Genomic DNA, 23,843 nt, shown 5'->3' with positions numbered 1-23,843 from the left:
TTATTTCCATATAACTCAAGTTTTTGTTGTAGTATTCTCTATTTATGGCGTTCTTTTCTCGCATTTCACATACTAGTTGCTCAGTAGCATTAATAGTATGATCTAACCTTTGTGTAGAGAATTTTCTTTTAATGCCCTGCTTTGGGATTGTTGAATTTATTAAATTCAAATGTTCATCCATCACCTGTGTACAAGGTGAAAAATAACAGTGATCAGTATTGGTTGAAGCCAGATTAACGCTTTCCGACACAGAATCATTAACTTAATTTATATTAACCGGTTGTTTTATTACTTCTATTTCATCATTTTGATCTAAAAAATTGATTACAAGTGATTTCTCTGTTTCTGGGTGCCCTTCAATTGGCACTTGTCCCAATAAATTGGTAACAGTTTCCTCAAAAGCGTTTAGTTTTAGAGAAGACTCCTCTCCGCCTCCAGTTTGTCTTCGATGCTTATTAATAGCACTTTTTTTCACTTTCGCCCGACTGCACTGGTCTTGCCATGTCTAACAAATGAGTGATGTTTTATATAAATTTGTAATATTTTCTTACAAAACATACCTTTCTCCAGGACTTCCAATCCTTTTTCCCTCCATTCAACTGATTTAATTGTGTCGTCAGTTCCTCCCACAGTTACTGTCCATGTTTATATGTGAAATTCTGAGTGCATTTGCCTTTTCGCAATTCCGGATGCATTCGAAAAAATATTTGTTTTTATTACTTTATTTGTGATTCCTCTTTCGCTCTAATTATTAATAATCACAATTGTGAATTGAAAACGCTTTTTTTTATTTGCTTTTTCTCTTATTTTTCTCGGTTTGTAACTGCAGGGTTGGAGAAGATTCCGAGGATTTTCATATCGCGTCTTGTGCTGGCGGTCTAGCAGAATCCACCGGTCTTGTGAAGCCGGCCAGTCACAGAACGGTTGCTCCGGTACGGCGAGGGAGCTTCAGTAGAAACTCCCAACTTTCGAGTGGTTCGCAACAAGCGCACAGCAATCACAGCATGGCCGGGTCTGATCAAGACAAAATCCTCGACTTAACGGCACCGACGACAAATTTAGAAGAGACTCACAGTTATTGCATCTTTAAGGCAAAACGTAAAGTGAACTCTTGTATTTATTGCTTCCGTTGGCAGTAAGGCTGTACTTAACTGAAACAAGGTAAGACTAAAGAAATCCTGTTCCGACAGCCAGTTAAGTATGGAAGTGTAAAATTTGAATGCGGGAGCCTACAAAACTGTAATATTTTATATGGGATAATAGCCAGATAATAATGCTAACAATGATTTCATCACTGCCATACCATTTGCCTTCTACTTGCGACACAGCGACAGAGAGAATTTGGACAAATCTCTCTTCGATTTGCATTTATTAAAATACTGTCAGAAACCAGCAAAATGCGAACAATTGAATTACACTACATGTATGGAAACGAAACTTTCTTATTCCTTCACAACTCTAGAATAAACTGAAGCTTCAAAATGAAGTAAATTAAAATGAAAGTGTATTTCTTTATAACAGAATGTTCGTTCCCATACTTCAGCGTACAATTTCATCCGGAACACACAGCAGGACTCCAAGATGTAGAATGTCTGTTTGATGTTTTCCTGGATTTGGTTGAAAACAAAAATAAACAAAGACTTTGCTAATCGACAAATTACGATATTCCGTAGCAACTTCGGTGGTGCTGGAAATCTTTATTGCAGAAGGAGATATCGGCGGAGGAAAAAAAAAACGATTCCGGAGTTGCTTCTGGAAGCGATTTCCATTCCTCGTCACCCGGAAGTGATAACAGTCAAGATCAACCGTATCAGCGAACACCCCAAGCTCACACAGGCACATTTTATTCCGCACCAATGATTCCACAATCCTACGGTGTGAATCCTTTAGACACAATCCTTTGACACCTCCTAATTCAGAGCCGTTGGTATCTCCGAAAAGCGATAAGGAAGATAGTGACATGGACAGCACTCTCACGCCGTGTGCTTCCCCGAATCGGGACAAAGGAGAGGAAAATCAAGACTACCTCTGTCGCTTGGAGAAGTCTCTAGAAAAATGCGGACTATTCTCGTTAAAATCAAACGAGCCTTCTAGCGACGATATTTCAAATAGGATGGACGAAATGGAAGAGAATGACGCAAGTTTGAAATTACCAAAGATAAACTCGCACGGTAAAGTGAAACTCTACAAATGTAAGCAATGCGACCACGTTTCTTCTACTCAGTACGACCAATGGGAACACAACAGGATTCACATCAAAAAAGATAAGATGCTTAGTTGCCCCACGTGCCCTTTCATCACCGAGTACAAGCACCATTTGGAGTACCACCTCTTGAAGCACGTTGGATCCAAGCCCTTCCAATGCACCAAGTGCGAATATTCCTGCATCAACAAGTCACACATGAAATCTCACTCCAACGTATACAGATACAGCTGCAACGACTGCAGCTACGACACCAAATATTGTCTCTCGTTGAAGACCCACTTGAGGAGATTCGGACACAAACCGAACGTGATCCTCGACGAAGACGGCAATCCGTGTCCGGACATCATAATAGACGTCCACGGTACCAAACCCGTTCCAAGAATTAAAAACTCAACCCAAAATGGAAGAATCTCGTCCACTCCCGGAAGGGTTGCCTTTCGGCCTAAACCTGCTCAATGGAAGTCCGTTTCCGGCGTATCCCTTCTTCGCTGGTTTTCCCAACCCTCAACTTTTCCAACAGTTAATCGCCGGACAGACTCGTGTCCCTTTCAACGAATCGACTCCTTCAACTTCCGGTTCTACAGAACCAGATCCAGATCCCAATATTTTAGATCTGAGAAAACCGGGATGCAGCTCTTCCGAAGATCAACAAAAAAATCACCGTAAGGGACCAGTTTTTAAGGTCGGTCTCTCCAGGGCGACACATCGACCACCATGTTTTCCAACGTCGAAGCCGTGGTCCGACCACAAGACGAAGATAAAAACGAGGAGACTAAAACTGATGAGGAATCCAGCGTCGCTGACAAGAACAATAATCAGGAAAATACTTGTCATTATTGCAATATGACATAATGTGGAGGCGAGACGCCGGTAATTATGTTGATAAGCACTGCACTATTACTTGAGATAGTAATATCCGTAATAATGTATGTACTCCGGCAAAATTGCCGTGCCGCCGGGTGGTGGAGGATTATCAAAATAATAATAATTTTAGCAATAAAAAAACTACGTCCACGTCAAGAACATCATCCACAGGGTACAGGGATCTCAAGTCGAACAACATCTTCTTGCATGAGGACATTTCGGTCAAGATCGGCAACTTCGGACTGGCGACGACCAAGACGAACTGATCGGGCTCGCGCCAGTTCTGCCAGCCAATCGGATGTCTACGCGTTCGGCATCATCATGTTTCAGATGGTGGCGATGCAGCTGCCCTTCTGCTCTTCTGTTTCAAGCAATCCATCATAAATTTCACCACGTCAAGCAACATCGCGCACGGTGCGTACCTACTTTAATGGATGGCCGTCAAGGGAGCCGATTGGGGAGTCAATAACAATAATAATAATAATGATATCAATGATTTTAGCACTGCCATGCCATTTTCCTTCTACTTGCATGTTGTACAAGCAAGCACCGGATGTGCCTGCTGACATTGGACAAGGAAGTCAAAGTGGTAGTGAAGATTCCTGGTGCTAATTAATTTGTTAACAACATTCTACTTACATTCGGATCGGCGAAACAAAGGTTTAGAATTAAACTCTATTGCAATTCTCTAACTAAGTATGTATAATAATAATGATTAGGTATAATATAAATATTTAACGCCGCAGCCAGATAATAATAATAATAATAATGATATCAATGATTTTAGCACTGCCATGCCATTTTCCTTCTACTTGCATGTTGTACAAGGAAGCACCGGATGTGCCTGCTGACATTGGACAAGGAAGTCAAAGTGGTAGCCGAGTATCGGTGTTAATGTTTTTTGTTTCTTCGAAACCTACAGTTCACTAAATCGAAAGTGTCCTTATTCACTATTTGGAACCCGCAATGTAAATATTTTGGTGTTCACTAAATTGGAAGGTTCATTAAATTGGGTGTTCACAAGATGGAGCGGCTACTGTACTTAGAAACGACACATGAGTAGGTATTTATTTTTGGTGTAAATTGTTGTTGCAGTTTTTATTGACCCAATAAATTTCGTTTACCCTAATTAGGATTTATTATATTTATATATTTAATACTCTTTGTTATTTAATTGATTCTTTGTAGTTTGACGCAGAATTTGGGCGATTTTCCATCGAAAGGGACCTTCAAGCCCCGTTCGAAGAATTTCGAGACTTGCTAGAACGTCTCCATCGTTTACGAGACATCGCTCGACCCAAGCGACCAGCATTTATTACCTATTAACAATGATGATAATTTACGCAGAGCATTAACGAATGCAAAACCCCCTCTGAGGGTGACCATACAACGAAAAGGTACTTAAAAAAAATGTTCTTGTCAAAATCCATTGTGACTTACAGTTACAGGGCATAGTCTTGTAGAGTTGAATGGGTACGGATTACGGAACCATCAAGCCGCGGAACTTAATATCTACCATATTATGTGGTACTCCAGGAAAAACAAAAACATTAGCCATATCCAATCCACATGATTTTCGACAAGTGTCATCCATTATAGATGTGGATATTGTGCCTGAAACTTGCAGACGTGTGAGATTGCTGAAGCATGGCTCAGATAAACCGCTTGGATTTTGCATCAGGGATGGCACCAGCGTGCGAGTCACACAAAGTGGTCAGTATTCACAGTACGTATTTGGAAACGACACATGAGTAGGTATTTATTTTTGGTGAGAATTGTTGTTGCATTTTTTATTGACCCAATAAAGTTCGCTTACCCTAATTAGGATTTATTATATTTATATATTTATTTCATCCTGTGTCAAATTTCAATACTTTACGTCATCAGTTTGAATCCGGGAAAACGCAAAAAACGGCCGGACGCCGGTTAAGTGTTGCCATTGGAATCACAAAAGTAGCAATCGTAATAACAATTATTCAGGTTTAAGAAATGTTTTATTCAAAACTAGATCTAAGTAAGTAAATACAAATTGACAATTTAACTATTTCGGCCACAAAGAAGATGATGCACTTACTTTCTCAGACTAAAAACGTTAGTTCACAAATAAAATAATACAACCATTTAAACCACATCTAAAAAATAGGCCAGGTTCTGATTTCCATTTACAACAATGGCTGAATTGTTTTTGATACCTTTCACCAGACTTGCTACTCTTGCTAGGTATTAAGTCAGCACAGGCTTCTGCAGATTTTCTTACAATTTCTGGAGGATTTGCTTTAGAAGGCAATTTGACGCACCAAATTAATTCAACAAAATAAACAATTGCCAAACAGCCGTTGCTAATCATGTTCTAAAAATGTGACTAGATTTGGAGCATTTGTTGAATTATTTTGAAATTAATTTCAATATTTCTTTCAAACAAAATTTGAGGCAGGATGAAATAAAATACATAACGAGATTCGTCCGTGAACTCTTTTTACAGTACTCGTTTCGAGTTTCAAGACTCGGCTCCTTCCTGGCCTCGTCCTTAAACGTCTCACTCGTACTGTAAACTATGAGTTCCCGGACTTATAACGTTAATTACTACCTATAGTCCAGTCAATATAAACATTCGACCTTGCAAAAGGTCATGTAGTTCTGATTTTTTAATATGTTCTTTGGACCTCAGCCAAGAGTAAAAAACCAAATTTGCAACTTCGAAAGACTTGTGCGCGCTGCGTGGTAGCCGAAGAACAGCAAAATTTTCGCACTATTTTCAGTTTTTGCTCAACATCTCTTAAGATAAGAGTCTAACAGAAAAAGTTGAAGTTATCTTTTTTAAACTAGATTAAATTCACTTCAGTTTGAGGCCTAAGCAAACTTTGTGCGTCCAGCAGTTTCCGAGATACAACTCTTCAAGAATTGGGTATTTTTTCCAAGAAGTGAAATTTTTTTGTTTATTTCTCTTTTTTTATTAAATATCGTCAAAAATACTCGCCCCATGAGAAAAGTCAAGGGCATTGAACTTGAAGCGTATTTATTTAGCTTTAAACTGAGATCTGATGGGCAGCTGCAGGTCCAATGCTTCTCTAAAAAGTGGCATATGACCGAAAACCTCGAAAAAGGGAATTTGGGAAAAATAAATGAAAACAAGTTTTCAGCGCATCAAACATCACGTATAGGGCCTAAACCGATCAAATAAGTTATTTTAACGTAATTTAGTATGTGTGGTTAACAACTTGAAGGGAGTCTGTGAAGTCGGTGGAGAAATACTGCCCTCAGCGCCAGACTTGTTCTCATTGTATGGAAAATCATCAACTACCCCAAGTATGCTCCTTTGGAACGGGTTCATTAAGCAGGTGAAAAGTGGTCTTGATTTTTATGGCTCAAAAATTATTTTCCTCTCATTTATCCGCACCCCACCTACTGATTACGATACAGTGTTCATATCACCTTTTGAAGCCACTGAGAGAAGTAAAGGTCATTTTCAAAAAACCTGCTTCGTTACTTTTGATCAACCACTGTTCTTTAAGGCCAGAGATATTGTTGAGGGTGGCCAACATTCTGAGTTAAGCTGCGTGGTTGTGAGGCATAGAGAGTTCCATCTCCTCATGTCATTCATGGGTTGTATCGGTGCAATAATGCCAGGGAGTTGCTTGAAGGCGCTATTTATGACTATTTATACAGATCACAGGCCTGGACAAGATGCTGAATGGTCATGCCTATTCACGAGCTGTACGAGCACACATTTTGACTAATCTGATATTGGCTGGCATTATTTTGGATGAGGTAGACTTGACTGGGAAAGAAAGAGCCGAAACTGAGAATAAGCTACGTGAGAGTGAGAGGTCTCTCATCTTGTTTGTAAAGGAAAATAGGACTTACCAAAGCCAAAGAGCCAAATTCAAAACTGCATTGCATAATTTGGAAGGTAATCAAAGCTGTGGGACCAATATTTTCACACGTCTACTCCCGTAAAACTATTCATCCAGGCAGGGTGATTAAGAACCTTCACCTGTATACATACTATCGATAAAATGCTACCTTGTTTTCATTCAGTTGGTCACTATTTCTTCACAAAGAGTGCCCACTTATATTTGCAAGATATGATGGCTCTAGAACAGCGGATGGATCCAACTGAGTTTAAGATATTCATAGAACAAAATTTTACAATCCGCCGATCCGATAAATTTTGGCCCGGCATATGGTCAGATTTGATTGCTGGTGTGGTTTATGAAAAGCTACGGTGGATTGGCACATGCGCGTGGAATCTCCAGCAGTGAGCTAGCACAGTGGACCGTAAAAATGGGGTTCATGATAAACATACTTGTATATGCCAGGACATGTACTCGCCGGAGCTCAAATTAAAGGGCGCTAATGAATGAGAGGAAAATAATTCTTGGTCGATCAAAATCAAGACCACTTGTCACCTGCTTGATGAACCCGTTTCAAACGAGCATACTTGGGGTGTTCGATGATTTTCCATACAATGAGAACCAGAACAAGTCTGGCGCTGAGGGCAGTATTCCTCCACCAACTTTACAGACTCTCTTCAAGTTGTTAACCACACATACTAAATTATTAAGTTAAAATAACTTATTTCATCGGTTTAGGCCCTATACGTGATGTTTGATGCGCTGAAAACTTGTTTTCATTTATTTTTCCCAAATTCCATCTTGCGAGGTTTTCGGTTATATGCCACTTTTGAGAGAAGCATTGGATCTGCAGCTACCCGTCAGATCTCAATTTAAAGCTAAATAAATACACTTCAAGTTCATTGCCCATGACTTTTCTCATGGGGCGAGTATTTTTGACGATATTTAATAAAATAAGAGACGTAAACAAAAAATTTTCACTTCTTGGAAAAAATACCCAATTTTTGAAGAGCTTTATCTCGGAAACTGTTGCATGCACAAAGTTCGTTTGGGCCTCAAACTGTAGCGAATTTAATTTAGTTTAAAAAAAATAACTTCAACTTTTTATGTGAGACTCATATCTTAGGAGATATTGAGCAAAAACTGAAAATAGTGCAAAAATTTTGCTGTTCTTTGGCTACCACGCAGAGCGCACAAGTCTTTCGAAGTTGCAAATTTGGTGTTTTACTCTTGGCTGAGATCCAAACAACATATTAAAAAATCAGAACTACATGACCTTTTGCAAGGTCGGACCCTTTTTTATGTTTATATTGATTGGACTACTATTAATACGCTTTGTTATTTAATTGATTCTTTGTAGTTTGACGCAGAATTTGGGCGATTTTCCATCGAAAGGGACCTTCAAGCCCCGTTCGAAGAATTTCGAAATTTGCTAGAACATCTCCATCGTTTATGAGACATCGCTTGACCCAAGCGACCAGCATTTATTACCTATTAACAATGATGATAATTTACGCAGAGCATTAACGAATGCAAAACCCCTTCTGAGGGTGATCATACAACGAAAAGGTACTTTAAAAAATGTTCTTGTCAAAATCCAATGTGACTTACACTTACAGGGGATAGTCTTGAATGGTTGAATGGGTAGGGAACCATCAAGCCGCTTTGCTTTTTCTCTTATTTTTCTCGGTTTGTAACCGCAGGGTTGGAGAAGATTCCGAGGATTTTCATATCGCGTCTTGTATCTGGCGGTCTAGCAGAATCCACCGGTCTTGTGAAGCCGGCCAATCACAGAACGGTTGCTCCGGTACGGCGAGGGAGCTTCAGCAGAAATTCCCAACTGTCCAGTGGTTCCCAACAGTTAAACACCACGGCCGGTAAGATTAAAGAAACATTCCGCTTTTATTCCAAATGTATTTGCGATTGGAGAGTAAATAATAATAATAGTAATAATAATTTTAGCAATTTGATCCTAGCCATCAAACAGCCGTTCAGCAACTCTCTGAACCAAGTCAAATGCTTAAACATGTGGTGGTCAATTTAATCAGTTTATCAAGACGACGCTAATTTAGCGACCCGAGCGATACCAGAATTGATCAAATTGTTGAACGATGAACATCAAGCAGTGGTTTCGCAAGCTGCTGTCATGGTGGTATTCCAATTATCAAAAAAAAAAAGAAGTGGATAATTATCCTGAAGTCGGCCAATCAGAGAACGGTTGCTTCGGTGCGCCGAGGCAGATTCAGTCGAAACTCTCAGCTTTCCAGTGGTTCTCAACAGTTACATACCACGGTCGGTAAAATTAAAGGAACATTCCACTTTTATTCCAAATGTATTTGCGATTGGAGAGTAAGTAATAATAATAGTAATAATAATAATAAATAGTAGTGGTTTCGCAAGCTACCATGGTGGTACACCAATTATCAAAAAAAAAGAAGAAGATTATTATCGTGAAGTCGGCCAATTAGAGAACGGTTGCTTCGGTGCGCTGAGGCAGATTCAGTCGAAACTCTCAGCTTTCCAGTGGTTCTCAACAGTTACACACCACGGCCGGTAAGATTAAAGAAACATTCCGATTTTATTCCAAATGTATTTGCAATTGGAGAGTAAATAATAAAATAATAATTTTAGCAATTTGATCCAGCCATCAAACAGCCGTTCAGCGACTCTCTGAACCAAGTCAAATGCTTAAACATGCGGTGGTCAATTTAATCAATTTATCAAGACGACGCTGATTTAGCGTCCCGAGCGAAACCAGAATTGATCAAATTGTTGAACAATGAAGATCGAATAGTGGTTTCGCAAGCTGCCATGGTGGTACACCAATTATAAAAAAAGAAGAAGATAATTATCGTGAAGTCGGCCAATCAAAGAACGGTTGCTTCGGTGCACCGAGGCAGATTCAGTCGAAACTCTCAGCTTTCCAGTGGTTCTCAACAGTTACTCACCACGGCCGGTAGGATTATAAAAACATTCCGCTTTTATTCCAAATGTATTTGCGATTGGAGATAAATAACAATTATTAAAAATCACTTTGAAGTTTTTCTTGTGACATCAAAAAAGCAGGGAAATGGCATTATCGAGTCAAAAGTTGGGTTGGGTTCAATAAAGGCCAGTTCACCTATATTTGTCAGTTACATGTCAGTCGTGACCAAGATTCCGTGTCCGGAATAATAATGACAATGATAATCCAATCTGATACCTCAGAAGCTTTTATCATTTTTTTTACACGAAATTTTACAAAAATGAGCACATTTATGATAATAGTATGTCAATCTGATACCTCAGAGGCATCGGTGGTATTTTTTGTAATCAGTTAACATACACATGCAAAAATATGCATAAATATAGTGGAACCAGAAATATAGTGATTTTATGGACTCTGGTCGATAATTTCTTTTACAATATTGGGGTCACTTTTATTACCAACTTGAAGATAGTTATAAATCTTCTATGACAGATGTTTTTGAGCCGTCTGAAAATGGATCATCGGAGACAAAGGTAGGTAGAGCCCAGTCGCGCGACGAGTGCCAGAAGTTTATTGCCCTGCCATAACTGACCCTCTCAAGTTAATGTACTCCATCCCTCATAAAATCACTATATTTCTGGTTCCACTATAACAAGTTTGCAAGATTTTATTATATTATGAAATTAATAAATTCAAATAGTGTTAAGATACCTACATATTTTTTGTGCTTTATTTAGCTTTGTGCTTATAGCCTTTTCCACTGGTTTGTCACGTCCAAGAATTATTAAGAGGCATCCACAGTCGAACGCGAGGTCGATTTTCTAATTTTATGTTTTATTTTCCCTAACGTCATAGAAATATACCCCAAATGAAAAATGTTTTGCTTTGATATTTCCTCCTTGGATATTTCTAACTGTACTGAAATATTTGGCTGGGAAATGGTACATACGACAAGGGAACAATAAGGGTAGACTAGAGAGTGACGATTTTGTTACCTGTGTCTTAATATTGATAACACCGGTCAACTATGACACAATTTGGAGCTAGAAAATTTTAATATACATATCTTGGTAAAGTATTGAAATATTAAATATTAAAAAGAAGATAAAGGAATTCTTATACCGGGTGATTGACGAAAAACCTTTGACGCTGTATCTTACTTATTCTTTATCCGATTTGAATAAATGATACATCAAATGAAATAGTTCTAAAAACACTTCAACACTATCTATCAACAATATCTAATTCTATATTTTTTTCGATATCTAAGTATTTTTTGACAGACGATAGTCAACTTTTTTTTTTCAAATTACGCTGTACCTACATATTTATTTTTTTATTCGTTCTTATAGAGATTTTTTTTTCTGTTTATCGTTGCATTAAAAGAAAGAACAAAAAATCAAAAATCTAGGATCTAATAAACATTGTCTCGAATGTTTCGAATGAATATAACGAAATCCAATGGATTCAAATCTGGGGATCTAACGGGCCGTCGAATAGGTCCGTAAATACCCATTCATCGATCACCAAAATAATTATTTAAAAATAAAACATTCGTGCGTGCATTCTGTGGTATGGCGCCATCCTGATGAAACACGACTCTGTTCAATACTGCTAATGGCATCTCATCCAGAATATTGTATATTTTGTTTGATAATAAATAATATGATATTTTGTTTGGTTAAGACTACCATCAATAAAAAAGGGACCCACTAGTCGAATCTACCTCCAAAAATGCCGCATTTACACTAAACCATCTTTGGGAATTTTCTTCCACAACAATATTATTTTTATTCTTATTTTTGTTACTTATTATTTTTATCAAATTGTTTTGACAAATGACGTGACTGACAAATATCCAGAGCTTACTTGGTCATTTCGAATCAAAAACTGGGTGCAAGAATATTTTTTAATTTAGTTTTCATTTATTCAAACCGAATAAAAAATGTGCACGGCACACCATCAAAGGTTTTCGTCAGTCACCAAGTATATTAAATTACAAGATTATTGTTCTATTAGGTACTATTGCGGCCAAAAAATTTCGTCCGTCACTTTCAGGGCACTGACATAAAGTGTAAACTACCCTTAAGCACCAATAACCTCGCTTTTTTATCATTATTGTCATTTTGACAATCTGTCATTCAGTCCATCGGTTCAAATTTTGTGAATACAAAGGACAAGTTCCACTCTTACACAATCACCATACAACCGCTAGTGGCACTAGAGGCAGACTTGCGACTATTTTTGGATTAAAGTACCAAACGAGAGAACCGTGTAAATTATACGAGTATGCCGTAGTTTAAAAAAAAAATAAAACGAAAGACATTAAGGCAAAGACAAGGAAATGGAACATTTATTTTTATTTAAATAGCTAAATCAAAAGATAAAATGAGTGAAGTTTAAAATTAATACTTTGTCATCGCTCCATTCGCATCTATAACTCGCCTTACACGACGCGACATGGAGAGGCATAAATCTCGGTGATAATCCCTAGGTAATGATTGCCATGCATTAGTAATCGCAGTCAAAAGTTCTGCCCTATTCCGAAAGACTTGTCGTCGCTGTTGCAAATTACGAACCAAAAGTCCCCACATGTTTTCTATAGGGTTCAAATCTGGACTGCGACTCGGCCAATCAAGAACGTTTATGTTATTATTCCTGAACCACTCTGCTACCCTATGTGCTGTATGCACTGAACAATTGTCTTGTTGAAATATGAAGTTAAAATTCGGAAAAATTCTTGAAACTGAAGGCAGCATCACATCTTCAAGAATCCTAACATAAACATCACTGTTGAGCCGATCTTCTACATGCAACATTACCCCGGGGCTATCTACTGAAATCCATGCCCATATGTTTGCCGAAAACCGACCGCTCCTTTCCGTTGTCTGGACATACGGTTCATCATATCGGGAGTTCCTTGGTCTGTAGACTCTTAGGCGGCCATTTGGACACGATTGAAACACTTTTTCATCCGAAAAAATGACTTGAGCCCAAAAAGCGTCATCTCTTGCTAGATGAACAAAATGCCATGCGGGCCTCCCTATGCATAGGTGTAAGGCTCAATTTCCTTGCCGCGACCTGATTCTTAAGCTCGCTTCCTCTTACACGGCGACGAGTGGTTCTAAAGGAACCTGGAAAACCACTTGTATTTACCGCTTCAACAGCCGTCATAAAAGGACTATTGCGTAATCTATTGAGAAGCATATTATCTTGTTTTGCAGTAGATGTGCTAGGCCTCCCTGAGCCTTGGCGTCTTTCAATAGTTCCACTTTGTCTCCATTTCTTAAGAATGCACGAAATTGTACTTTTCGGTATACGAAGATCCATCGAAATCTGAGCTTGGGACATTCCTCTTTGCGCAAGAGTTACTATTTTAATCTTATTAAAATTTGATACCGATGGCATTTTGCTTAACTTTCAAAAGTGACAAGTAAAAACATCAGTCATAATGACAATAAAGAATGGACTACACCGATTTTTTTGAAATGACGGAAAAATGACGGACGAAATTTTTTGGCCGCCATTCGCGATTACTGCGAGGGCGCTGCTGTTCTGACAATCAGCTGTTCGAAAATCCTCCTCGTGAGATTTTCCATTTGTTTACATGTTAATTTTTGTGTCCAAAACTCTTTTATTTGTTAATTGTGTGCAGTGTGTTTTTCAGTAAGGTAAAGTCCATTCACGTTGGATTTTCCTAGTCAAGGTCAAATAATTCAATATTGTGGCGGTGTGATTTTTACTTCAAAAATGCTTTAGCTGTGTATGTCACCAAGTCATTCGTAGACTGTAGAGGTTATGTTATTCGCTGTCAGCAAAGAAACAGTCATTTTTCAAATATTGTTTTTAGAGGATAACAATAGGTAATAATACATCCATTTTGTGATCATTTGCACTAAAAATAGTGTCAGTTGTTAATCGGTATGATAGGATTAGGAACATACAATAGGTACCTAACTCCTACCTACTGGTGTTGTATTTTTCTGCTTGCGTTGTTGATTAAGTGAAAAAACCCTTAATGACTACAGTGATGACTGATGAGGAACCAGAATAAGTTATAGAAAATGAACCCAATACGAAATTGTGTGAAGTTTCTTTCATTGGAAGCGATGGAAGTAAGGAATGCATCTAAATGATGGAACAAATTTGGCAATAAAATTTCAGTTATTCAGAGACACTTATACGTTTTGATTGTGGTTGTGACGTTTCAAGAATGTATTGTTACAATTGCATACCACAAAAGAAAGGTGTATTTTGATTTTTAATGATTTTTTTCTAATTTAAGTTTTTTCGATGTACACATTACCTTTAAAATAACGTTGTATTGTTAAAACTGCTCAATAGAGGTCGTAAATAGATTATAATCATGTTAATACATACAATACATTAAATATTAAAGAATTCTGACTAATTAATTTTCGAACTGAAGCTATTTTTTCTTGAGTCCGTATTAGCTTGCGGGTTTCGTCACATTACGTCAGTTGTGGAAGGTTAACCCAATTTTAAAATTAACCTTTTTTTCTTTTCGCCATGGTAAAATCACCCAGGAATAGAATTTTATTAAAAAATCTGTGACTTTATTTCACACGTCAAACTAACATTCAAAATTAAAGACGTCAAATCGCTCTCAATCGCTCTATCACGAATAAAACACGATAATGTAAAAATTACTAGGAAAGGAGGCGCAGGCTTGCAACGTTTCAACAATTTGGCAGAGAAAATCCAACGTGAATGGACTTTAAGTGTATTCCTTAAAGTAACATTTTTTAATGTAGGCATCAAAGATTATGATGTAATTTCGTAGAACAGGCGTAAAATAAACAGAGGCGTAAAGATAGGTTAGGTGCTTTAAATATTTTGTTTTCAAAGCGTTTAAAGTCTTTTAAAAAGTGGAAAACATACTATTATATTGATATTTCAGTTACAGGATGGCTTTTCTTCGGTAAGCTACAATTTTTAAATACTTGGAGGCTTCTGCTGACAGTCGATGTGTGGTACAGTGTGATGGGATACAGTACAGGTAGGGCCCGGATTTTAGGCAATTAAAAAGTCGGAAATAGGTGCCTAAAATAGTCCCTTAAACTACTGCAAATAGTCCCTTAAAAACTGAAAATAAGCCATACTAGGTCCTTAAAGTTGTGGTTAATTAAATTAAAAAATGTGTTTTTAAAGTTTTACGTAGGTACACACAACAAGATATTTACTAATTATTTTTTATTAATTAATATACAATACTACAAGTTTGTTAGTTATTTACATTGTTACGTATTTACATTGCATACAAGATATTGCTCTAAATTTTCTACTTTAAAACATTGTCGGTTATCCACCAAAAGGAACTTATATTTTGAAAAACTTCTTTCTACCTCGCAAGAGGTAATGGGCGCAAATTTGTAATAAATTTCTTCCATTTTGGTGTCATGTTCCGGCACATCTTCACCTCTAAAAATTCTTGCCAATTCTAGAAGAAATTTGTATCCAGGATTTTTTTCAGTAACATCTTCAAGTTTTTTTAATGCTACTGCTGCTACAGGGCCTGGAGATTTTTTTAGGGAGGTAAATACGTTTTCAACAATTTTGATTGAATCGGTTAAAGGTAACCCATTTTTTTCCAATTGAGTAATACTTTCGCAGATTATTTTAAAATTACTGCGAACATAAATTAATTGGTTTTTTATTCCGGGTTTCTTCATTATAGACTGTGCTTTTTGAATAGCAACAGCAGAACTTCCATCAAAGGACATGACAACCTGTGAGTAGTTAAAAACAGTTTAACAATCAATTAATTTGCTTATCTTTTATATACTTACTTCTTTAATGGAATCAAAGTGTTCGCTGTAAAACATAGCAGCCTGAAGCCATGTTCCCCATCGTGTTAAAATTGGCTGTGGAGGCAGTGGCATTTCTTTTAGTTTTTCTTTGTACATTTCAACTCTCAAAGGTGCCTTAACGAAAATTTTTTTCACGTTCGAAATTAAATTATCCACATCTTCATATTGATAGCGAATTTTTTCAGCCACTAGATTTAAAGCATGCGCTAAGCATGTGACATGCACAATTTTTGGATAAAACACCTTAAGGTGTCTACCAGATTTTATCATATATGGTGCTCCATCCGTTACAAACAAAAGAAACTTTTCAGCAACAACTCTGGTACTCCACAAGATTTCTACGCATAGAAATTTTAAATCAAAATAAATTTAAAAAAGTGAAAAACCCTTACCTAAAGATTGATTTACGAATCTAGCTATTGTCTCATGATTTGTTCTTTCTAATTGTTTAGACGCCAAAAGATAAGATTTTCCAGGTTCATCTTCTGAAAGTTTCCCAACCAGACAATTCGCCACATATCGCCCAAGTGCATCTGTTGTTTCGTCAACTGAAACCCATATGTTAAAAGGATCCAGCTCATTCCGAATGCGGTCAATAGTCTAAAAGTGAAAATAATTTTAAATTAAATATTAAAAGATAGTATGTTCATACATCTTTGTAGCATTTTGGTAAATAATTTTTCCGTAAAGTAGACTCATCCGGAATTTTTCTACCACAATATTTTGTCAGAAAATTCTGAAACGCAGGATTTTGTAGTTTGTGCCATGGTATATTGGCAGCTAAAAAGACGTTACAAAGTTCCATATTGAATGTACTATTTGCCGATTCCTCCAAGTTCTGTGTCAGCAACGTTTGCCGAAGCGGTGTCATAATGTTCTCTTTATGGATGGCCGTTTGCTCATGCTGTTGCAAGTGACATTTTTTTTCGCATATAAACTACAAAAAATAAAATTTTCAAATAAGTAAAAAATATAAAATGACATATTTTTAATTATGCTTAACTTACCAGTTTACCACAAGCTTTACAAAACATTTCTCGGGTTGATTTTATTTCATATAAATCTTTCTTGCTTGTCCACTGTAATATTTTTTCGCGTAAACTAATTTTTTGTTTCGGCATTATGTTCACTTTAAACAGGTTCACAAGAAACACGACCACTGCACGGAGATAAAGTAAACGAGAAATGACAAATTTGTAATGCTTATATTTACGTCTCCCACCAAATTTCAGAGGAGATGGTTAATTTTATATTTCTTAAATTTTTAGAAAATGACACCCTTAAGGTTTCTCTTATTGTTTCACTTCGGGATTTTAATTTTCGTTTTTATGGCAAGGACCATTTTATAAACGTTAAAGCTTCTAACAATACCTAAGTATCAGAAAACATTAGACCGCGTATACCTGCACCCCTTCGAACAGAGGCAAACAGATAAACTCTGTAATTTATGCCAGTCCAGTCTAATGGTTTGTGGTACTTAGGTATTGTCGGAGTATTTACCGCTGACATCATGGTCCCAACCGTAAAAGCGAAAAAGTAATTCCTGTATTGTACTGCACTTTGTACATTTCAGTAATTACATCTCCTTAAATTTTAAAATCATAAAGCATTGTAAATTTTATTGAGGTACCACTTTTACATTTTCAATACCGTAAACTTCCCAGAATTCGAAAATTGGGAAAAAACCGCAAAAATGAAATTGATTTTTGGTCATTTTAGGCATGTTCAGGCAGTTAAAAGGTAAAATAGGTATTTAAAGGGCATTTTAGGCCGAATAGGCAGAATCAAATATGGCTCTAATTACTCTAATTAAGCCAGAAATCATTTATAGACAAGTTTCATACATGTGCCTTAAAAAATAAAAATAGTCCATTTTGCCTAAAATCCGGGCCCTAAGTACAGGTAATTTTAGGCTTTTTTTGTTAAATTTCAATTAAATTTTATTTACAGCAACAAGTTTTCAATAAAAATACATCAATAAACTAAATGTCGTTTTATTTAATTCAATTACCTTCTCACTTATTATGTCAAGTGCACTACAGTCTACTTTGCCTGTCATTTTTGATGCAAACTTTCTCAGTGTCGTGTGTCCTTTTGGGTAACTTTTGAGAAGGAACAGGAACAGCAAATATACCAAATGTACAATACAACCCTGCTTAAAATATTACCTGCTAGTGGTAAACTAGGATTTATAAGCCCCGCAAGATCTTTAACTTAAAGTACCATAAAATTTTACGACCTACAACCAAATTGAAATTACAGTAATAACTTTTTGGTCAATGGCGTCGTTTGGAGACATTTTTTCTAATACAGGTGTCACTAAAAAAGAAGACGAGTCCATAGTTCCCTTATTTATCGGACGATTTTAATGATCGAATGTGAATAGGCTATAAGACGGCCTATTAAATTCACGTATAGCCCTAAGCGCTTCAAGGTTAAACTGTCAAATTTTTTTTTCAAACGGGAACACAGGTTTTTTTAGAAATTCTAATAGAGATTTTTATTCTCAAAACAACAATGTATCACAAATATAACCTCGCATAAAAAAATAACACTAACTTTTGAAACAAATGACGAGCACCAAGCGAGAAGCTATCAAAATGCATTGCTTACAGTGTAATAACCAAATTAAGTTAGCTGTAAAAACAAATGACAAATAATAACATAGGGATTGCCCAAAGATGCCGCCAAGAAAATAAACACAAAACGATTCCATTGATAATATCAAGGCCAAATTAAAAGCGAAGGTTACCAACAGCATTGAAACTAGGGTATTATTAGCAAGGGTCTTGCTGCCAAAGTAAATTTGAATTTCCAACGCCTACCGCGATGCCACTTATTCTGAATTATAATATACCGGTGTCCCAGAATTAACGCCCTTCCCGTAAAGGGTGTGTAGTCTGTTGAAGGTCAAATCAGAATCTTCAAACAAAATTGTCCAGGCTATCATAGTTTAGAAACTACAGAGCAATAGAATTGACCAATAAAGAGCCACTTTCGCAAAAGGTTCATTTGTATCTCCAGAGTGAGCTTTGATAAAATTGTACTGTTACAAAGAATGGCGGAATGAATTTTTTTCGACAAATGTCAGCGTGACATTTTGAATAAAGTATTGTCAGATTTATGTCATTAACTTCAATAATTGTACGAAATTACCTCATTAAAACCTTTAACAGAAGAATTTTGTAAATTAATAGACTCCTCAGTGAAACATTCAAAGTTAAGAGGAGATAGATAAATAGATTTATTTTTCACAATTATTTATGTATGATTTTTTAAATGCGTTGTTCGAAATGCCCCCATTTGATTCAATGCAAGTGGTCGCCGAATTAAATTTTGTTGGACATTTTCTAACATCGCTGGCGTAATAGTGACAATGGCTTCATGAAATGTATCGTCTAACTCTTCCAGAGTGTCTATGGACTTCTGGTAATTATATTCTTTGAATTGATTCCATCAACCGGGAAGTTCGTCATTTAAAAAAAAACGCATATTCATCACCATTTAACCGAGCAGGAAGTTTAAACGGGCCCACTTGAATAAAAATGTTTCTATCATTTCAGAATTTATAATTTTTATTGAGTATATTTGAATTTACCAAAGTATTTCCAACGATTCCAGCCCATAAATTAATACAAAATCTTTCCTGATTTGCACGTTCCCTAAGAAAACCATATCAAGATATTCTTCATTAGAATAAGGCATGATTTTAGACTTGAATGACAAACGTCAGTGTCAAAAAAATACATTTCACATAGATTGTTACTATTTTAATTAAAAATACATTTGTTAAATCAATGATTACTACGGGCATATATTTTTTCTTTTTTAAATCGAATCTCTTATTGGTCAATTTTATTACTGTGTAGTTTCTAAACTATAATAGCTTGCCCAATTTTTTTTGAAGATTCTGATTTAATTGTTAATAAACTACGACTCCTTCATGGGAAGGGCGTTAATTCTGGGACACCCGGTGTACATTGAAAACCCCATAAGAGCGGTAGGGTGAGGACTCCTCTTAACGGTGAGGAACTAGACGATATCAGTGATTACTTACATGTAGTAACTTTGGTAATTGAGGACAACCAATTCAACCAATTTATATGTGGAGGGACACTGATAGATCCTAGACATGTGATAACTTCAGCCCACTGCTTGGAAAAGGGGTTTGTATAAATTTATTATCAACTGGTACAGCAACATCGGTTGTATATTTTCTGAAATTAGGTTCGTATAAACATAAGTTATTTATTAAGTTTTTACGTGTTACAATAATTATTCTTGATGCCTTTGGTTGATTTACTTGCCTGAAGCTACTCAAATTACAGATCAAACTATAAGAATATCCTTGGTGAGTTAACCCTTTCACTGTTCAATTGTTATCTATCAATGCAATGTAATGTCAATGCAAAGGTGTGGTATATACAGTGTGGAAACTTTAACTGGAATAAAATTCATAACTTGGACATAGGCGGTTTTTGTAAAAAATCCCGAAACAGGTCGATTTTTCTTTTTTGTAATGTCTAGTTGTTAAAGGTGGCTTTCCGGACTGTTTGTCACCATGTAAACAACCTCATAACGGCCGGAGTCCGTTAAGGGTGTCCGTTATGAGCGGGAGCGGCCGTTATGAATGACTAAATAACTACAGAAACGTAGATCTAAACTTTATTTTTCAACTTTTTTACAATTGGTACAATAATTAATGTTTAGTGTAACACACCTTGAATTAATCGAAATCCGTATGCCACTAGCAGATGTAGACGAGATCGAAGATGATGCTTCAGACTTTTAACACCAACAAAAGCGCGATTTTGCAGGGAATAACGATGACCTCACTTGCTCTGCGGCCATCCGGACATCGGGAATATCTTGATCGTGATTTTTTATTTTCAACGGAAAGTTAAGTGTCGAACAAATCTGACAAACAGCAGCAAATGGAGACAAGATCGAAGATGATGCTTCACTAACACAAGCGCGATTTTGCAGGCAATAACGATGACCTCACTTCCGGACATCGGGAATATCTTGATTGCGATTTTTTATTGATTTCATTCACTTATTTTCAATGGAAAGTTAAGCGTTGAACAAATCTGACAAACAACATTGAAACAATTTTTTTTCACAAACAACGGTTGACATGACGACGTCCTTCGCACACTTATTAATCATTCGGTTTTTTCGATGGCGGTGAAAAAAATGTATTTCAAAAAGATAATTGTGAACGAATCGTAGAGATATTACAAAAACTATTGTACAATACACGTCCGTTAGGGCCTTTACAGCCTCGCCAGTATTATTCGACTCGCTCTGCGAGCTCGTCTCACAAAATCTCTGGCTCGGTAGTAAAGGCTATCCTAACGGACTTCTACTGTAAAATACTATTTCCTTGCCCACATTTTGGCGTATATGGTTTTTGTATATCTCTTCCCGGAAGCTCGCAACCACCCCTAACTTTTTTTTTCAAATGGAATGGTATGACTAGTGACACCTCGTTTGAAAGCCTACTTTGCAAGAAATACAACTCACTATTTTTTTCCTGAATATTTTTAAAGCCTACGTGCCAAAAATTAAAAGCCAATTTTATAAGTTGAATTCTATTTAATGCAACAAATGCTCAAAATGGGCACCGTTTCTTTCTTGGCAAATTGCAAATCGATAGTAACATGTGTCCCTTACGTTTTGTAACATTTCCGGTGTGATTTGCCTAATTTCATCTCTAATACTGCCTATGATCTTCAATACTGTTCGGTTTTAGGCATGAAATTAGGCAAATTACACCGGAAATGTTATAAAACGTAAGGGATGCCTGTTACTATCGATTTGCAATTGGTCAAGAAACAAACGGTGTCCATTTTGAACATTTGTTGCATTTGAATTTTTTTTATTTTTTAGGACGTAGGCTTTGCAAATATTCAGGAAAAAAATAGTGCGTTGTATTCTTTGCGAAGTAGCCTTTCAAACGAGGTGTCGCTTGGCATACCCTTCCATTTGGAAAAAAAAAATTAGGGGTGGTTGCGAGCTTCTGGGGGCAGATATGCAAAAACCTTATACACCAAAATGTGGGCAAGGAAAAACAAAAATCGACCTATTTCGGGATTTTTTCCAAAAACCGTCTATGCCCAAGTTACGAATTTTATTCCAGTTAGAGTTTCCACACTGTATACCCCAGGCACCTTGAAAGGGTTAATTAAATTGATGCACAGTTTATGCACCAAATATATAAGATATATACAGGGTGTCCCAGAACTGGCTCCCCAGAGAAAACAGGCATGTGCCGACAACAAAAGAAACTCTAAATTGAGTAAAATAAATTTTCTGCTAGCTCAAATTACCGAGTTATAAAGTTTTTAATTTCACCAATCCCGGAAGTTCGTCCTCAGGTATTACTAAAAAATCCGATCGGTTGCTAAACAACAACAAAAAATGTATGATATCGCACAAATGAATAAAATGTTTGGGCAACTGGAATTTTGACGTTTTCCGATATAAAAATTCGTTGACGTTTATCTGTCATCAACATCAAGACTTGGCAATTGCAAAAGATAATAACCTCGAAATAAAACAATAAAAATGGCGATTCTAAAAAGAACCATTTATTTAAGTAGGTAATAATAATGTTAAAGCAGTTGTTCGAAATGACCACCATTCATTTGTATGCACAATTGTGCTCTATGTAAAAACTTCTTGTAGTAGCGTTAGTTATCATTTCTTCAGTAACTGAAATAAAGCCTCCTGAATTCGAACTCTCAGATCAACCTCTGAATTTATGGGCCGCCGATAAATGATTCAGATCTGGAGACCTGGCAGGCCAATGCTGCGGTCCTCCTCGACCGATCCAGCGCTGTGGATATTGGTTATCCAAAATTTCCCGAACGTTTCTGCTAAAATGTGGTGGAGCACCATTATGTTGGAACCAGTCATTTATGCGATAAGCAAGAGGTACAATTTCAAGTAAATCAGGTAGCTCCGTGCCAATGAACTGAGCTTATCTTGCCCCCGTTAATCTTGCGGGGAATTCAAACGGTCCAATCTAGAGCAGGGGATTCGGAATTTTAACAAATGGAAGGATCCACCACACTTATACTTGCCAAACGATCGCCCAATAGCCCAGTCCACAAATTAACAGAAAACCTATGTTGAAAACCTCTGGGAAATAATTCTCTTGGATTTTCCTCCGCCCAGATATGAAGGTTGTGATAATTGGAACAACCTTCCCGGCAAAATAGCGACTCATCAGAAAGCAGTATCCGTGACAAGAAGTGTGGAGCATCGTTTTGGTTGTCACCATTTTTTTTCTATCGTTTGGTTTTTGCAACATCAAGAAATCTATGGTTAGCAACGGACGTTTCTTTTTTTTTATTTGTTATTCTAAAAAAATCTTGCCTGTCAGAAAACAGAGACGCTAACCTGTGCCGTATCTGAATTGGTTATTTTGGGCAAGCTTTACCATTAAATTGGGATTTCCAAAGTACCATAGTCTTCAACGGTCAAGGTATACCGTCTGTTTCGAATTACCGCGCCTTGTACCCTGCAGCTCCATTTGGAGGATCTTACGGATCTAGGCATTAGAGGTATGTGTCTCTCGCATAAAATCACTGCGCCCTCACGATACGCTTTTAGGCATTGACCATCACCAGCAGTCTTGGGCACAACAGGCATAACAGAGCGAACATTCTGGTTTCCCATTATCGTTGATAACTACCCGTTGGGTATTTTCTCTGCCAAGAGGTATATGCAGATGTTGTTAGGTATCGCCTCTTTACAGCAGATTTCTTATTTTGTAGAATATCTCAACAACCTCAACAATCCCTACAACCTCAACTCAATAATCTCGATCATCTTGACGACTTACGAATCTCGCCACGACCTGCAGCAATCGCTATAACCGAGGAGTTAAGTTCACCTGCACTAGGAGGAACGGCAAGCAAACGATCAAACAGTTCCCATAATTTCAACTCTGTCACTACCCTTTTTCCAACCGCTCCTTCAGAGCAACCTTTCCGTCGCCTTTCATATTTTACTGACTAATCATTTCGTTATACTAATAATTCTGTAAGAGCCTTGATAGCTATCAACCTCCGCGTTTAATCTATAATCATTAATTGTGCATACCAGTAATT

The 23,843-nt window shown here is 36.9% G+C and overlaps 3 long non-coding RNA genes and 1 pseudogene across 4 annotated transcripts in view; 3 read left to right on the top strand and 1 right to left on the bottom strand.

Moving 5' to 3' along the window:
• Nucleotides 1-1,588: 1,588 nt before the first annotated feature.
• On the top strand, nt 1,589-3,453 carry LOC138128149 (protein hunchback-like; annotated as a pseudogene).
• A 5,094-nt stretch (nt 3,454-8,547) lies between these two features.
• On the top strand, nt 8,548-9,910 carry LOC138129368 (uncharacterized). The gene is made up of 3 exons (XR_011159214.1): nt 8,548-8,801; nt 8,887-9,477; nt 9,556-9,910. It is a non-coding gene; the product is annotated as an uncharacterized lncRNA (long non-coding RNA).
• Nucleotides 9,911-13,584: 3,674 nt separating this feature from the next.
• Nucleotides 13,585-23,843, top strand: part of LOC138128565 (uncharacterized) — a 275,295-nt gene continuing 265,036 nt past the window's right edge. The window contains exon 1 of the long non-coding RNA XR_011158772.1: nt 13,585-13,841. This is a non-coding gene — a long non-coding RNA (uncharacterized lncRNA). The remainder of the gene's footprint in view (nt 13,842-23,843) is intronic.
• Nucleotides 15,159-17,613, bottom strand: LOC138128566 (uncharacterized). 2 transcript variants are annotated; one of them, XR_011158774.1, is made up of 5 exons: nt 16,731-17,613; nt 16,376-16,660; nt 16,116-16,323; nt 15,703-16,061; nt 15,159-15,642 (listed from the first exon to the last, which is right to left on the bottom strand). It is a non-coding gene; the product is annotated as an uncharacterized lncRNA (long non-coding RNA). The 2 variants fall into 2 exon arrangements; XR_011158773.1 differs by having other exon boundaries at nt 15,161-15,642; nt 16,376-17,613.

Source organism: Tenebrio molitor, chromosome 4 (assembly GCF_963966145.1).
Source record: "Tenebrio molitor chromosome 4, icTenMoli1.1, whole genome shotgun sequence".
Classification (NCBI taxonomy): Eukaryota; Metazoa; Arthropoda; class Insecta; order Coleoptera; family Tenebrionidae; genus Tenebrio; species Tenebrio molitor.
Note: the sequence above shows the minus strand (reverse complement) of the source record. Positions and strands in the feature narration are given on the sequence as shown.